Here is a 7,713-nt window from a genome sequence, read left to right as displayed (position 1 = left end):
GTATATAATTTTTAAACCTAGAATTTGTGTTAGTTATTTTTTATTTGTTATTCAAGGAAAGAATTTATGTTATTGTTAATTTTTATATACTATTCAAGGAAATAATTTATGTTTTTGTTAATTTTTATATACTATTCAAGGAAAGAATTTATGTTTTTGTTAATTTTTATATACTATTCAAGGAAAGAATTTATGTTATTGTTAATTTTTATATACTTGCTATTAAAACTAAAAGAAATGTTACAAATTTAAAAAAAATTATTTTTATTTTTATCAGATCAACTTTCACAAAATAGCACAACACAGTTATTAATGGTTACAACATATATAATAATAAAGCTTATACATCTATTAAGAAAAATAGTTTTCAATTATATTATTTCTTACAGTATTTCCAACTTGCTGTACTGGCAAAGCCTCTAGTTCTTCAAATAATTCATCAACTATCTGCAGATCATTTTGTGGCATTGTATCATTTTGTTTTAACAAAATATTGTGTAAAACAGCCGTAGCCACAATAGTATTCAATGCTGATTTGGGTTGAATACGTAATCCAACAGACAAAACTGGAAAACGCCGTTTCAGCACACCAAAAACTCTTTCAATCACATTTCTGGTTCCGATTTGAGCTTTCTATAAATTAAATTTTTTTTCTTAACCACCATTTTTATAAAACTATTAAATAATTAGCATTATATTTAGTATTGCCAATATTAATTTTATTTACTTGGTACTTTTTTTCTGCAGCTGTGGTAGGATTTAACAATGGAGTCATTAAATATTTTCTGCAGGGATATCCACGATCTCCAAGAAGAAAACATCCTTTGAATTCATTATTTTCGAACTGTGCGCGTAATAAACTATTATCAAAAATAGTACTGTCATGTACAGATCCTGGCCATCTGTATAAATAATGTATTAAACACAACTGATACAGTGATACACCCATAAAATAATTTTGAAAGTAACAATTACACTATTACCTAGCTACAATGTTCATAATTTCCATTTTGCTATTACATACAGCTTGAACATTAAAGGAGAAGTAACCTTTTCTATTCCTAAACTGTTCTCCTATATTGCTGTTAGGAGATTGGATTCTAATATGCGTGCAATCAATTGTACCAATTACTTTAGGTAATTGGCAGTGTCTATAAAATCCAATTTGAACTTCTTGTAGTTCGTTTTGTGTTTTTGGCATATTTATGAATAAAGGACGAAGGCAAGCTATACATTTTGACACACGTTTTATAATTCTGCAAACAGATGACTTGTGCACTTGAATATGATCACCAATAACAGTCTAAATAATTGAGACACAACTATGTCAATTAGGTATATAATATTATATTATATTAAATTTTTTAATTATTATTGTATATTATACCATTACATTTTTTTTTTATAATTATTTAATAAATGTATGACTCATAAATGAATACATTTAGATAACTTACTTGAAATGCCCCAGTCGCATAAAATCTTAACGCTATTAATAATTGTACTTCTGGTTTTATTGCATAACTCCTATTAGTATCATGCTTTATGTCTTTTCCAATTACATTCAATAATATCATGAAGGTATTCTTAGTTAACCTATGGGGTACACAATTTGTAATTATTTTTATTTAATATCTAACCCAATATTAATTATACTAGGATGGTAATAACACAGGACAACTAAGGTAAATTTAAACATGTACGGTACATTCCTGTATCAGTTTTCTTCTCGAGTTGTTGAAGAAAACAGATTCTGATTAAAATAACCCTTGTTGACCCTCATATAAAGTATAGACTTACCTGAATCTATTTTTAAAATCTAAATCATCATAATGTTCAAGAGGATTAAAACGATCTCTGTATAATCGTGGTCGAGGAAGGTTTATCAAAACTTCAAAAACTTCATGTTCTTCATCTGAATTCGATGATGATGATGATGATAATAATAAATACATTACTACTTTGACAAAGGAGAGAAGCTACCAGCTGGTATTCTTATTGACTTCGAAATTAATAAACTGTTAACTGACAAACTGTAATTTACCTAACACTGTTGAAGTGTTGAAGCAGAAAATAAAGTTGAACTGGTATCAAAAATATTTGATTAAATGATAAATAATAATATTACCTTATCACAAAATAATTCGATATTATCAGATCAATAAAGTTATAGAACTCTTTTGAATATTTATCGAGCCGAAATCGGGTCTACAACTTATCGAACCGATAACACAATATTTATTGGATTGATAAAACTTATTGATCCTTTGTGCAACCTGTCAAATTGTTATCGATTCGATAACCCAGTTATTGGTCCGATAGCTAGTTATTGGTCGTTTGTGCAACCGGGCATATATCAAAATTAATAGGTAGAAATAATTTTAAATCAATAAGTATAATTTCTTTATTATTTGTAAATTGTTTTTCTGAATAAATCAAATATTAAATTTACACTATAACACTAAACTTAAACTTCACTTTAAGATTATAACAAAATTTATTTATAATAAGGGTCATGAAATATTATTTACAATTTTATACAACTGAGCACTGATTATACTATTTGTTACTTATGTTTAAACCATTTTTTTTAAACGTAGGGCCGGCCCATATAGTATCCGTCAGTATCGGGCCATCTGGAAAATTCCAGATTTCCAGATGGGCCACTCCGCCCCTGTACGTACCTAAGTAGTACTAGTAAGTTTAAAATTATTAGTTATGGTGTAATATATTATTATGTATTATACTTACATGATATAATTTTCAGTATACTATCTAAGAGCGACATGGATATCAAGTCAATTGCTTTCAACAATGTTCCTGCGATTGTTATAGCAAACTTTGTGGTTGCTGGAAAAATTGGAATATACACTTTAAGAATCAGGGGAAAATTTGAATTGTGCCATAATGTTTTTCCAAGATGAAAACTAAATCACAAGATGAGTATATTTAAAACTAGTAAATATTGAATTTATTTTATCTTTAAGTCTTATACAAAAATTTTTGTTTTCAGTCGAAAAAGCCATAAAACAATGAATTAACACCACATTAGGATCAAGATTTTTTATTTGGTGTTTACATTGTATTGCTGCAAATATTGAAGCATATGATGGCAATGTAAGCAAACTTTATTAAAAAAAACTGGTGGTATTAGTATGATGAAATACACTAAATACAATTATTATTTGTTTGTAAAATGTGGATTTTCAATAACTAATTAAGAGGATACCATGTTCGCATGGATTGTCTCCATCTTACAAGTGTGTAACATAGCAAATTGTACGTTCAGCAGTTCACTTTTAACTTCGTTAGCTTAAAATTTAAAATGAAATGACCTCTTATAAAAATGGACGATAACATTTTTATCTAGGTTTATACATGGGCTTATTATATTTTATTTTAAAGCAAGTTATAAGTGTTGATATAGTTATATATTGGGTACAGTTATGAACAAATGTTATGATATACAAACAATTTACGATTTTATAAATACTCATAAATTGCTTTAAAATTAAAATATAATAAAAATCATATGTGATAACCTAGATAATAATATTGCCTTTAATTTTTATAAGAGGTCAATTCACTTTAAATTTTAAGCTGTGAACTCTCTAATATCAAAATATTTAAAAACAAATTTATATTATATACACTACACATATAACTATTTAATAAATACTATTATATACTATAATCCTACATAATATGTGTTTGAACAAATATTGAAAAATAGGAAATATAAGCCAGTCTTTAAATTCAAATACATATAATATTTTGCTAATAATGAAATATTTTTTCTATATAATATTCACCAACACCTATTTTTTTAGTATTTAAATTGTTAGTTTTTTACTAAAACTAACAATTTAAATACTAAAGGGTATGAATAAAATCAATTGAAACAAAAAAACTCCTGTAAATTAAATTTAAGTATCTTTTTTTAATGAAAAATTAATATTTTTAAGTAAAAAGACATTAATACATATTAAATTGTTCATACGTTATTGCAGTTCATTAAATACATTTTTATGAATCTGCATTATATGTCATGTATCAATATTTATAATCAATAAATTAATACATACAAAACAATGTACACAATAAAAATTGTAATAGGTAAAACTACATAAATATGTTAATTAAAACTAATTGGGAAACTCGGATGAAAGAAAATCTTAATTATCAGAATTTAATTCAAGACTCTATGCAGAGCAATGAATGTGCTGAATTTACAATGATAATGTTGCGCTTTTTACATTGAAGGAACATTGTAGAAACGTTGAAGTTTCTTTTAGAACCTGAAAGATTGAAATATATGTAACAGGGACGTATAATGTGATCGTGATGTTCGTTGAATACTTCCACCGGCCGTCGAAACTACGCGCCATGCACCAACGACGCTAATACTGAAGAACGATTATCGACTATAACCCTGGTACCAGTGGCGTATTTTAGGTAATTTCTCGGGGTGATATCCAATGTTTAATGAATATATAATATATATAAAATATAAAATTAAAATAGTAAATTTTAAAATAAATGATAATATTGAGTTTTTTTAAGTTGAGGGGGGGGGGGGGTTCAGATAGGGAAGGCACTACCCTTATCCCTGAAAAAAAAACTACCCGGATCCTGGTACTACTGACTCCGTTTCATCAACGCAAATCGTTATTCGTCACTTATCGCGTTCGATAAAAATAAGGTAAAAAAAAGCGGGTAAGTCGTGGATGTCGCTCTGCTGCACAGTAGGTTACAAGTGGGTTACTGTAATGGATGGAATTAAATTTGAATCCAATTATATTATATCATTGTATACGAAAAACGATTCTGAGCGAAGACGGTTTATCTGTCTAGGATATATTATAGATTATTAAAAATTTTCAAATCTTATATTTAAAACGAAAATTTTTTATGAATTTCTTGTTTGAAATACTTTGCGGATTTTCGTGATTTTCGTGATTTTTACATATTATGTTGTCAAAATTCAAACTTTGAATGATTGTAAAAAAAAAATTGTGACTACGCATTTCTTTTATTTTTCAATTGCTATTGTAAAAATATGATAGGAACTATGTATTAAATTTTCAAATCTTAGATATAAAACGAAATTTTTTTATGAATTTCTAGCATAAAATAATTTATGAATTTTCATGATTTTTACGTATGTTGTCAAAATTCAAACTTTGAATCCTTGTAAAAAAAAAAATTGTGACCATAATTTATTTTATTATTCAACTGCTATTGTTAAAACGTGTTAGAAGCCTTGTATTAGATTTTCAAGCTTTTCTACCGAAAAAATAAATTTTTATCGATATTTATAGGAACAAAAACTAAAAAAGTTGAAAAATTAAAATGTCAGTAAACAGCTCAAAACAAATGTAAATATTTTGAAAATTTTATCAAATATATAAAATGCCTATATAAACATTCAGCGAAAATTTCAAGTATCTGCGGTCATTTATTGTTTTAGATTTTTAGAGTTACAACAAAATAAGAAAATCACTAAATGTGATATCCAGTGAAACTCCAATGTTTTAAAAATTTAAATTTCAAATGCTCATAAAAATTTAATTTGAATTTCCGGTGGACTTTTTATTTGTAATAACCTAATAAAGATTGACAAACTTGTAAGGAATCTCGTATTAAATTTTTAAATCTTAGATTTAAAAAGATAATTTTTTATGAATTTCTAGCTTAAAATAATTTGTGAATTTTCGTGATTTTTACGTATTTTGTCAAAATTCAAACATTGAATGCTTATAAAAAGAAATTGTGACTATGAATTTATTTTATTTTTCAACTGCCGTTGTACAATATGTTAAGAGCCTTGTATTAAATTTTCAAGCTTTTCTGCCTAACAAATACATTTTTATCGATATTAATTTTAAAAAAACTAATAATGCTTGAAAATTTCAATTGCCTATGAATAGTTCAACTTAAGTCGAAAATTTTTGAAAATTGCATGGTGGATAGAATGTACTTATATAAACATTCGGTGAAAATTTCATGTATCTATGGTCATTTGTTTTAAAATTAAATCAAAAACCAAAATCGATTTTGTCGAAAAACGAGTGTGCGTAAAATTTCCCGTTTTTCCCTTAATTTTTAGTTTGAAAAGTATTAAGAATTTTTTACTTTTGACCCCCCAAAGTACCAACTATATTCACTTTCTGATCGAACGAGGTACTGAAGTCAAAAATTGAAGCATTTTTACTGCCACAAAACGTGATGACAGACACAAAAAAAAAAAAAAACACACATCATGGTAAAATCAATAAATTCATCGCTCCGCTCAGAATCTAAAAATTTTGGCTGAAAATTTTTTAGCCATTCGAATTCAACAGAAGATTAAAACTTACATGTTTAAATTGACGATAAACAGCAGTACAGGGATCAGTGCTTAGACATTATTGGAATCATTAACCTTGGGACATTGTAGCCAAATTCGTGCCGTGTGGGGGCCCTATGGAATATGTGTCCTGGTGTATGGTTTAAAGGGTGGACATAAAAAAAAAAAATATAGTAATATTTATAATATTTTAAACTATACATAAATAAAAAATATGAAAAAGACATTTTTTTCATTTATTTTGGACCTTAACAATAACAAATTATTTCTGAAGAAATTTCCAACTATGGTCGAGTAATCAATTATTCAATCGCATTGTTTTATTCAAATGGTATTTGGATTTATAAAAAATTTTCGTATTCATATCTTATTCATATTTACCAATCCGATTTTTGGGGGACGGGATTGTTAACGCAGAAAGTAGATTGTATTGAAATAGTTTGATTTGCAATTTGCTTATTTTTTAGTCGCGATCGCGATCGATAAATACAAATAATAGTATATATATAGGTATACTTTACTGATATTATACATATATTATATATAGTTATAATTTAAAACTATTTTATATAATACATAGGTAATTATGCAACTTATAATAGTAAACTTAATAATAAAATACAATTTTTTATTATATATACTATATTATATATATCATCGTTGGGCGAGTAACAAGTCGTATCTCAAAAAAAATCGATTTTGCGTTTTATACATCAAAAAAAGCAGGGAAAAATAACAGATCTTTTGATAAAATTACATCTTATCATTATTTAATTTCAAAGAGGTTAGAAATAAAATAGTAACATGGTCGTAACTCAGTTATTAAAATGTTGATCATGAAATATGTCGTATCTCATTTCATACGATTTTTGATAATATCACTAATTAATATGGCATGTTAGCATAATATTATTATTAGAAATAATATTAGTGTGTACTCATTTGTGGCGAAACTGAAATCGAATTAAATGTGTTATCCTAGCCTTAAATATGACTAGTAAGTAACTAGTCAATTAAGTGTAATATTGTTACATTATATTCAATAGTTTGTTATTAAAAAAAAGTATATTTTTTAATATTAATTATGATGGACGAAGAAGATATTGATAAACTATTGAACGAAATGGACAACATGTCAGATTATGGTTAGTTATAATATTTTGTCGCATAATATAAAATGATTCTTGTCCAATAACAACGTGTAAAATCTTTAGATATGGATATGAGTAGTAATGATATTGTAATGAATAACGCTGATGATATAACAAATAATGATGTTGAGTGCGCTCTTAGAAACTATAGTAAGTTTTTGATAGTAAAATCTGATAGGTATTTAATGAATTCTACTTCTTTTAATTAATACG

Source organism: Diuraphis noxia, unplaced genomic scaffold, assembly GCF_037042655.1.
Source record: "Diuraphis noxia isolate RWA-SAM2 unplaced genomic scaffold, SU_Dnox_SAM2 contig0001, whole genome shotgun sequence".
In the NCBI taxonomy this organism is placed as follows: domain Eukaryota; kingdom Metazoa; phylum Arthropoda; class Insecta; order Hemiptera; family Aphididae; genus Diuraphis; species Diuraphis noxia.
Note: the sequence above shows the minus strand (reverse complement) of the source record.